The sequence below is a fragment of the Lathamus discolor genome, chromosome 5 (assembly GCF_037157495.1).
Source record: "Lathamus discolor isolate bLatDis1 chromosome 5, bLatDis1.hap1, whole genome shotgun sequence".
In the NCBI taxonomy this organism is placed as follows: Eukaryota; Metazoa; Chordata; class Aves; order Psittaciformes; family Psittacidae; genus Lathamus; species Lathamus discolor.
In genome coordinates this window covers 18,918,543-18,928,565 of record NC_088888.1, presented here as the reverse complement: position 1 = coordinate 18,928,565, position 10,023 = coordinate 18,918,543, and the positions used below count along the sequence as shown (strand labels likewise).

At 44.9% G+C, this 10,023-nt stretch overlaps 1 long non-coding RNA gene across 3 annotated transcripts in view; it reads right to left on the bottom strand.

The window, feature by feature from the left end:
- Positions 1-4,171: 4,171 nt before the first annotated feature.
- LOC136014248 (uncharacterized) overlaps positions 4,172-10,023 on the bottom strand; it is a 28,341-nt gene continuing 22,489 nt past the window's right edge. For 2 of the 3 annotated variants that reach the window (XR_010612570.1, XR_010612569.1), the window contains exons 2-3: positions 6,206-6,352; positions 4,172-5,591 (exon numbers count right to left, since the gene is read on the bottom strand). This is a non-coding gene — a long non-coding RNA (uncharacterized LOC136014248). The remainder of the gene's footprint in view (positions 5,592-6,205; positions 6,353-10,023) is intronic. The other variant, XR_010612571.1, reaches the window with a different exon arrangement.

The window sequence follows — 10,023 nt, the reverse complement described above, 5'->3', positions numbered from 1 at the left end:
AGCGCATTTCCTAAGGCATTCTTTCCTATTTGTTTTGTTTGTTTTCTCAGCTAAGGAGCCTCACACAGACACAGATCCTATTCTTTTTGTTGGAGAGTGTCTTGTAAATTTAGCATTTTGGATAAATAGCCCAAGAGCTCAGGAGCATACACATGAACTGGATCAGCCTTCCCAGGGCATTCAAAAGTGAGGCACTGGTGTGCTCTTGCAAGGAAGGTCTGAGGCCTCCCCCTTTGTAATTCCTTGTTTTAAGCCCCTGAATAACGCACTGTTTTGTTTAATAATAATGCTTTGTATTCTTGTATTTCCATCCTTCTAAGGACCAAGAATTGGTTTACCAACATCAAAGCATCTGTCCTCTTGCACTGAATTTGAACATCAACTGATTTTCTTAAAATCAGCATTCTGACAGATTTTCCCTCTAGCAGCTTGTCGTGGCCTTTAAAATTTCTTTTAATCAGAATCTGAGAATGGGTTTCCTGCTTTTCTCTTGAGTTCACAGCAAAACTTGCCAAAAGGGAGAAAGTGCGCATCCAAAACGGCCACAGTAATACACACAAGGTCCTGCCAAATGCAAGGAGTGAACAGCCTGAAGGAGATCACCAAACACTTGCTTATTCACAGGGCTTCTTCGCTAGCAGCCAGATTATAATTTTAGCAATAGGAGGTACCCAGTTTTGGACAGATGGGATCTGTGAGCTGGCATGTCCCTCCCAGAGCTTCATTGTGACCCCATGCAGAGAGGCACTCGCATCGCTGAAGCAAACACAACTGTGCCCAGCCTGAGGATCTCGCTGCTGGGCTGGCTTCACAGGAGCTGCACTGTGCGGATACAGTGCCATGACGTTACTGCATTCAGTTATCTCAGATTTAAGCAAAGGCTCAGTTCTCTTGAAGTCCTTTGGGAAAACTGCCTCTCCATAATTTCCCAAGCCTCTGGAGTTTTTCTGATTTCTCCTTCTTGCCTCAGCTCTGTTTCACCCATAGTCCAGCCAGGCCGGTCAGTGGAGCTTTACCAGGGATTAATGCATGGATGTTCTTTTGCAACTGGGTGCAATAATCCTCCTGGACCTGAGAAAACTTGCCTGTAGTCTGTTACAATAAGGGTTTTGTCAAGCCCTTTTTCCTTTGTTTCTTTAATTGTGCCCAGTCGTTACGTTATTTTAGAGCTGGCTACCCAAGCAGCAGCAGCATCCACAGTACAAATGTCTATAGGGCATGGCTTCTTTGTAACATACCCAAATCTGACACTGTTGGCAGGCTGACAGGACTGCGCACTCTGGATACCCTTCTATTGTGCAATGGGATTTTACTCCATCTACTTTCCGTGAACTCTGTTAACACTGTGCAGGGCTCTGTTTGCCTCCTGTGTCTATTTTAAAATGACACACCTTGTGGACTTCTGTCATTCAGAATTTTACAAATACTTCACCCTTTTTATGACATGTTGACTGTCAAAGCTAACAAAACCACTTTGTCATGGTTTTCTCCTTCTCTGTTGCCTCTGGTGGAGCTTATTTAACTCTTTCTGTGGTAATTAATCTCTACTTTGCAGACTTTCCTAACCACAGATCTAGAAAGACATCTACTACACACCTATGATCTTATAAAGCTTGCTGTTCTAATCCTTCTTCACTGCAGCCATGGTTTTGCCACCAATGTCTTTTGTGTGGCCACCAGCTTTCCTGGATATTATACTCTCAGCCCACTAGGCAGGGTTTCTTATCTGTATTATTGCTGTGAAAGAAACCTTAGGAGTTTGGCCTCCCTGGTGCTGAGACCTGCAAAAAACCAGTCTGGAACAGTAGTCCCTGATCCAAGATAGCTAACAAGTCCTTTTTGGCTCATGTTACGTTTTACTGCTTTAACATTACTTACAAAAAAATTATGGTGACCAGACCAAAAGCTTCCACTAGAGGCATTTCTCTGGGTACCTCCTGTCTGTATCTATTAGAGAGCACAGTTTCATAGTCCTGAATGTCATGGGGCTGTCGGAAGAAAAACCTGTCATTCACAGCCTAACAAAAGGAAGAAACTTCTCCTCCTACCCTGCATTAAATGATATTCTGTGTTTACGAGCACTTTCCAGGGCAATCACATAATGGAGAAGGTTATTCTCTCTCTATTGAGAATTCTTTCCTGGGAATCTGTGCTCCTGCCACCCACAAACATCTAAAAAGCACAGCTCACGCACTCGAAAGCCAAAGTCTGGGCAGAAATCACAAGACTTGAAAAATACATTTGGAAGGGAAGAATTCTTTTCGTTTTGATGTGGATATCAAGCATTCAGGCTCATCAGGTTGAAAGTATTAAACTTGCTTCTCGTGCTTCAAGCACCAGAAATATGCATGTAAGTTGAGGTAATCTTATAATTTAGCTAAACAGTTGCCTGATAATATATACATTGCCTCTTGATGATACACCCATTGCCTTTTGATGATATAAAAGGAACTGCTGGAGGGACGGAAGAGGGTGCTGTCAGCCTCAGGTAAAATGCATGTAACAAAGCTGATAATAACTGAGACGCTGTAGACAAAATCTCTCTTGAGGGTTGGGGGAAAGGAAACAGAAGAAGTCAGCTCAGCCCCAAAGCAGGTAGCAAAGCAGAAGAATATCTTCCAATTACCTGCCCACAGTGACTTAGCTCTAGCTCCATGGACATGTTACCTCCCCAAGAGATCCGTGTCTCATTTGGAATACCCTCAGGCAAAGGAAATGGTGGTCATTGGATATAATCACCAACATGAAGTTTAAAAGCCAGAGGTGACCCCACAACCTCATGCAGGACCCTGCCAGGGTGCACAGGGGAGCCCACAGGCAAGGCACAGCAGGAAATCTTTGGATAGGGGAGGCTGCTTGTCCCACTCTGGCTCCCTGTTCCAAATTCTTCACTATGTAGCACCTGGCCCTGGGCTGAAGGCCTTGCTTGGCATCAGATGCCCAGAGGCACTGCATGGCATATTAAGCGTCATGTAGGCATGTGATCCTAAGCTGCTGGCAGCATCCCAGCAGAGTCATATTCCCATTGCATTCCTTGGATATCTCCCAGCCGCTGGCTTGAGAAAGTCACTAACCTTAGTGTGCTTCATGGTTCTGGCAGGGTGTCTCAGTCCAGAGGGTGTCTTGTGAAGTCTACTGACCACTGCGTGTGCACTGGCTCAGGTCATCCCAGAAACAGCTGAGCAGGTCGATAGGTCGCTGTGGCACGCACTGGCCCATAGCACCCACCACCAGGAAACAGAGTTGCCATGTGGCCAGGCAAGTATTTCCAGCCACAGCATCCCATCATCACTGTCACTAACACCTTCTCTCAGGAGTGAGGAGAGGGGCTGTGGGCAGTCTAACAGGGTTTGAGCCCTAGCACGGGCAGATTGGAGAGCACATTGCTTGGGGAATTAAAGCCATGGGAGCATGGCAGCAGGAGCAGGCTGACAGGCAAATCATTCTCTCCTCAGGGCAAGCAGTGTTTATTCCCCATGCTGTCTGCAGCCCTCTACCTCTGAAAGCATAATGTGCCTGGGTACCATGGTGAGCACAGTGACAATACAACCGAGACATGATTTCTCCTCCTTGGCTCCCCTGCCAGCAGGGCTGGCCTGGCAATGTGGACACATAGCCAGAATGCCTTTTAGGGTCTATTTGCCTTGGACTCAAAGCCACAAACACTGTTTGTAGCCTGCGGCTCTGCCACACAACAGTCCACATGCTTTTCCTCCCTGGGAAACTGGGCTGCTGATGTATCCAAGATCCTTTCCCAGATGTCTTGCCAGCAGCCACACCCTTATGCCAGAACACTTATTCAAATAGGAAATAATCAGGCATGGGTCCTGGGCTGCTGCCAAGGCACAGGTCTGCCATTCTGCAGATAGGGCCTGAGGGTTTCTCTGAAACACAGCTGCACAGGAACGAAACACCCAAGCACTGGTCCACTCGTCTTTTCTCCTCCTTCCCTCTGGCTCTGAAAGCAACCGAGCTGATTCTTTCATCACATCAAATAGGCCAGTGCTGGGGCATATCCTCTGTGCTGGGAGATACCTCTGAGGATGGGAGAAAGGGAACAGAACAAGCAAGCCCAGTCCCAAAGCAGGCAGCAGGACTCAGAGATGAGCACGGCCAGGGTAGTTGTGCTCAGCATCCCACCGGATGGGAATATGGACCACTTTTAGCTCTTTGTCAATTTTATTTGTACTGACTTGGGTTAGGAAATCAGGAAATGCTTCTTTTATTCAAGCATTTTTATGAGTTATTAAAGAAATGACTGTAGGCTCCCATGTATCTGATATTACTAAAATCTTCATAAGCTTGGAGAAGCAGGAGAAGGTTCAGTGACATTCAGACTACAGGTGGTAGCAGAGATTTCTCCCTTGCCTCTTTTTTAATAGATGTTACAATTACAAGATGAATGGAAAATATCCAGGACACTTGCAGAAAGCAGGTCCAGTTTAATTTTATCAAACTGTTTGACACAAAATGAAACTCAAATATACCGATGATATATATTGCAAGATAATTTTCCAGCTTGAATGAAATTACTGAGATATCATTGGAATATCATTGGTTGAAGAGGCTCTGTGCTGTCGTTGAAAATATGCAGAGAGACTAGCATCTTCTGTTTCCTGAAATACATGGATTGGTAAAGTCAATATAAACTCCAGACTGTTTCTTTCAAGCAGTAAAGCAGAGGTTGAGATAGAAGTAACAAAACAGCAAGTAGCCAACAAGCCAATCCACAGGCACAAGGGGGGTTAGGACTAATTATTAAATACAGAACAGGGCATCTTGATTAAGGATTTTCATTATGAAGACATTTATTCATCCTGTGATTTAAGTAACATTAAATCACATAACACATGAGGTAGGGAGGAGACATAGGGAAGATGTTCAGCTGGTGGAAAAGACAATATCCTTCCAGCACTGGAGGTCTATCCCATGTCCACTTCAAGTTTTCCAAACAAACAACTACAGTAAACAAGCACGCATCCAGTGAATGATGTGAAGTCTACAGACTTGTGTGGGATGGTTTAGTGTGAGGTGTCCCTGTCCATGGCAGGGGGGTTGGAACTAGATGATCTTGAGGTCCTTTCCAACCCTAACTATTCTATGATTCTATGATGCTATGACTTCATGTTGCCTCTGCAATCTATATTCACAACCCTGAGCATATGGCACTGTACAGCACTTAATTTCATGAACACGTACTCTTTTTCCACAGGGCTTCCTCTGCTTTAACAGTATGCACAGTTATTCAGCTCAGCTATTTGCCTTCCTTACCCGGTGCGTGGTGTGCAGGCCTGTTTTCCAGAAGCAGCTCTGTAAACATCATTACTGAATTTCCTTGTGGTCTTACCCTCAAGTCAGAGAACTTCAAAAAATCAATGCATGTTTCTTCATAGCATGCATAGGAAAGGGGATGGTGCTGCCCCATAATAAAAGAGAAAGATCAAAGTTTCCTGAAGTTTCTTGCTATTTGTGGGTGCCAAAATGAATTTCCCAAAGCTGTTGGCAAGCTTACAGCATTTTAGACATTCAGTGTGCAGCTCCCACTGGTTTCCCCTCCAGGTGTGCATGCTCAGCACTGCCACAAGTATTGTCTACAGGAAAAAACACAGCACACAGTGAGTGACAAACAGAGAAAGTCTGAGTGGACTCTACTGCTGCCCAGGCAGGGAGGAGACAGCGTGTCTCTCCGGCTGAGCATCCCTCTGCCTCACCTGTCAGACACTCCTCACTACTCTAGACAGGCACACCAGTGCCACTGGTGGCACTCAAGATAGTTGACCAAGAGTAGGCTCCTTTTCTGCAGCCCAAGTCCTACCTAGACTGGCCAGCCCTATGTGCTGAAGGAGGCAGAAGTCATACCAAAATATAGTATGTGCTCATGTAACCAGAGAGCTGCAGCACGTCTCTTGAGCACAAGGCAGAGACATTCTTCATGCTTCACATCTCCTAACTGAGTGTCCAACCCTGCAACATTTACACAAAGTACTGCAACAAAACCCCAAATCTTTCAAATAAAAAATTGGAAAAAGTATTCTGTCACGTGGATTTGTATTGATCATCCATTTTGTCTGCCATGGGAAAGTTACTAGTTTCAGTTAAGTAATAAAGGTCTGCTGTCCAGATATGCTGTGTTAAACAAGCTTCTCTTTTCTTCATAGAACAGCCACTGGTTAAAGGAAAGGCAGGGAGGGAGCAGGACACCCACTTTGTCTGGGACTTTCACAGCTATTTGCAGACAACAGATGAGCAGGAAGACTGAGGTCTCATGGGATCAGTTACATGGTGCAGGCAGTCATCAGGACAAGCAGTTGCACACCATTCTGCTGTTACATGTTCCCTCAATTCTTTGCTTCTGCAGGCAAAAGAAAAGATTAAAAGTATTAATAACAATCAAATCCCACCTCCATAGAAGTCCACAAATGATAAGAAACAGGAAGAGTCCAGTACCTCTTCTGCAGAGATCACGTTATGTATATTTTCAGTGTGAGTCTGGCTATTTAATCTCGTAACAAAAGTGTTTGAAGAAAGGTCAGTTGTATGTAGGTTTAAACAGTAGCTGATACTCACGGCATGAGTTTGATGCACAGTCATAGCAAGTAGAAATTGCAATTGATTTTGCTAAGCAGCCATTTCAACGTGATAGAGGTCTTTCCCGCACTCTCTGTGAAGCATCCGTTTCAGAATGCCTTGGAGACGTTACCTCATTAATTTTAATGAGCAGCCCAGACGTGCGTCTGACACAACCATAAATTGTTATTTCTGTGCGTGCATGTATGTATGTGTTTAAAAGAGCTCCCTGTGTTACCCCATGAAGGACCTGACTGTGTTGCATGCTGACGTCCGCTATTTAGGCACACGTCACCTTGGCTCCACCACACAGCTCCCTTTTATGCTTTGGCCACCCTTTGCAAACTACCTTCGTGCCTCTCCCTGCCATGCCCTGCATGCACAGACCTTCTTCCGTGTCTCAGAGAGGAGCAAGAGCTCCTCCCACTCCAGACGCGGCTCCAGACTGAGGCCACACCATCACCCTCAAAATACCCTTGCTCAGACACAAACCTGACAGCCATATATTCGCATCAGTTCCACCCCATGCCTCTCACTGCCCTGTTTATGCCCTGCAGTCCCCAAGAAGCCCCCTCAAAACCTCTCACAAGGAACAAGCCCCACACTGCAGGGCTGAGGATGGACAATGACACTGTCAGCCCTAGGAAGGGGACAAGTGAGGGGAAATACGGAAGCTTGCTCTCCTGTTTTCCCCATCTGACCGCCCACCCTGCTCTGTGGCTGACCTTAGAGGCACAAGCCACCAAAGGAACCCATAGCTGAGGGAAAACCCCTCACTCAGAATATCTGCTGTGGGAGGGATCTGGCTTTGTACCTCCTGTAAATGAGCATCATGTAAAACTGGTGTCCTCAATGCAACCCATTCACCAGTGACCATGAGCTCAAATACCAAGTGTCTGCTGCGGGCAGCGGTTGCTGGCTACTTAAGTGGCATTGCCACACAGTACAAAAACTGTTTGTCCCTGCAGTGATGCCATTTTGTCTTACATAAGAAGCAGAAAGAACAGCAAAAGGTCACCTCCCATGGTACCTGTGCTCCTAAAATGCCTTCCTCCCACGTCTGCGTTTCAAAGGTGACCCATTTCCCCTTCTAGAAAAATCTTTGCTTCCTCTCTTTGCACAATTACCTTACCTCGTGAGGTGCTTACTTGTTCTGGGGAGCAGCTTTGCAGCATTTCTCATTGAGGTTCTCTGCCATTCCCTTTTGTCACCTACTTTAGACCACCACATCCAGCTATGGGCTGTTTTCAACCCATATTTCTGACCCTACTCTGATCATCTCAGACTTGGGAGGGAATGTTTGGTTTGTTTTTTGCAGGTTTCACTTTGCCCAGCTGCTGTCTGTTCATTCAGTGAATACCCCAGACTACGGAAAACTTTACCATCTCTCTCTGTCCTTGTAGGACAATTCTTGCACATATTTGTCAGTCACTTGGGTATTCCCACGCTATATATTTATGGGTATATTTATGTTGGTTTTAATCTATCTCATCGAAGGCCACCCACCAGCTCTTTTAAAAGAAAGGCTGCATCTGTTCAATGAACAAGTTATAGATCTGCATTTGTAAACTTTGATTCAACTCAGATACTCGTGTGACTTGGGCTTCCTCCGCTCTCTGTGCCCTGATTAGCATCTGCCCTTTTGCAAACATCCCAGGTAGTCTGGCAACACGGAATCTTTGTATCTTGTGTGACTGCATATGAGTGCATTGTCATTTTGTCTTAATTATAAATGTACGAAGTCTCCTCTATTACTGACAGTATTACAGAATTCGAGGGTGTCCAACTCATCCCAAAGAAACAAAGCAGCCTCCTCTCCAGCCTGACTGGGTACATGTAAATGGAAACCTGAAAAGCCACAGTTTTTGTCTTATTGTCAAACCTAGCAGTTAAAAGTCATTGTCCCCTCAACCATACGTGCATAAATGTACTTTGGGTTTGTATGGTTTTGCTGCTTGCCAAAAGCAGCATATTTTGTTAAATGGAAAGTTTTTATTGAAAGTTTGTAACTAAATCTCCTTTGTCAGACTCATTGTTTTCTGTTGCAATTGCTTCCATGTTTATTGCAAACTAATCTGTTCTCTGCTTTCTGTTTACCCTGGCACTGCTTTTTGTGCCCTGGTATGCATCTTTAAGTAGATTCACTACCACTGGCCCACTGCTTGTTAACACTTCCAGGTGCTGGTTTCACTAGATGCACAAGTCTCTGGTCCTTGTCAACTCAAGTCCATATCAGCATTAATCTCCTCTTGTGGTCAGACACCACAAATCACCTGCTCTGAGATCAGCTGCCAAACAACCATTAATGAGCAAGGTTTAGTTTCAGCCAGCAAAACTATAAAAATGGTCAACAGCATCTCCTGACAGGAGGTCTCTTGTACAGTTGCCGCTGGGATGTTTCTTAAGGGACAGAGAGCAATCGTCATGCTAGAACAGGCTGCTGATTTCTCATGCCTCAGGGATAGCGCCTGCTTCTACTTTCTTGAAATACTATTTGCTTCTAGACAAGCTCAGACCTAATGCAACCCAATTCTTCTGACTCTTCACCAGGCTTTTTTTTAAACTTATTGATTCAATCTAGGTTTAACAGATTTGTTTCCTTCAGACACTGTACAAGACTATTAGAAGATCCCTGCTGCCAGGGGTCCTGGAGTGGAAGACCAGTCATTCTGACCTGGTACATTCAAGGTGTAAATACCATGTCCCATTCAGACTGCTTGTAGCCAGGGAAGCAGTGGAAAAGCTTTCTCCCTAACAACTACTCTTTCTCTGGTCTTGTTTTTCATGTTTTCCTCTTTCTTCCATCCACCAGCTCTCTGCCTCCTCTCTTTCTTCTCACAGCTTCCAGTGTGGTCTCTTTCCTTTCTGCCTTCAGCCTTGCATTTAATTTTGCCTTTGGCTGATTGTGCAAAATTACCTCCCATCCAGGGAACAGCAATTCTCTACGCTTGGTGAGCTGCTAACAGGACTCTGTCAACAAAGCTCCCATATGAGCAGTATGATCTTTGCAACCCCAGCTTTTTACATCAGATGGAGGGAGTCGCGTTTCACAGAATATGGACTTGTTCTGAGGCTGAAATCTACTGTTTGAGTTTCCATCCCTCAGGTGCAAGTGAATCTGAGCTTAAATGGGACATGTCCTCCAGTTCCTGCTTCTAAAAGTAGAACCCATTTAACTCAGCAGATTGCCCAGATGGAACAGGCTATTTACAGCTGTACCTGAAGCTCTGATAAGATAATGGATATGTTGTAAATACCTATCATATTATGTTGCCTTTGGTCAGTGTTCGGGATTATGTGAAACAAATGGCTCCAAGGATTGAATAACATCTCAGGGTTCCCCCTTGAAGTGAGGTGGGAATATCATAGGATTTAAATTTGTTTAGTTTACTGGAAATTTCCTAGAGACCTGGTAAAAATAAACTGATTGGATGGTAAATAGCATGTGTTGCTGCT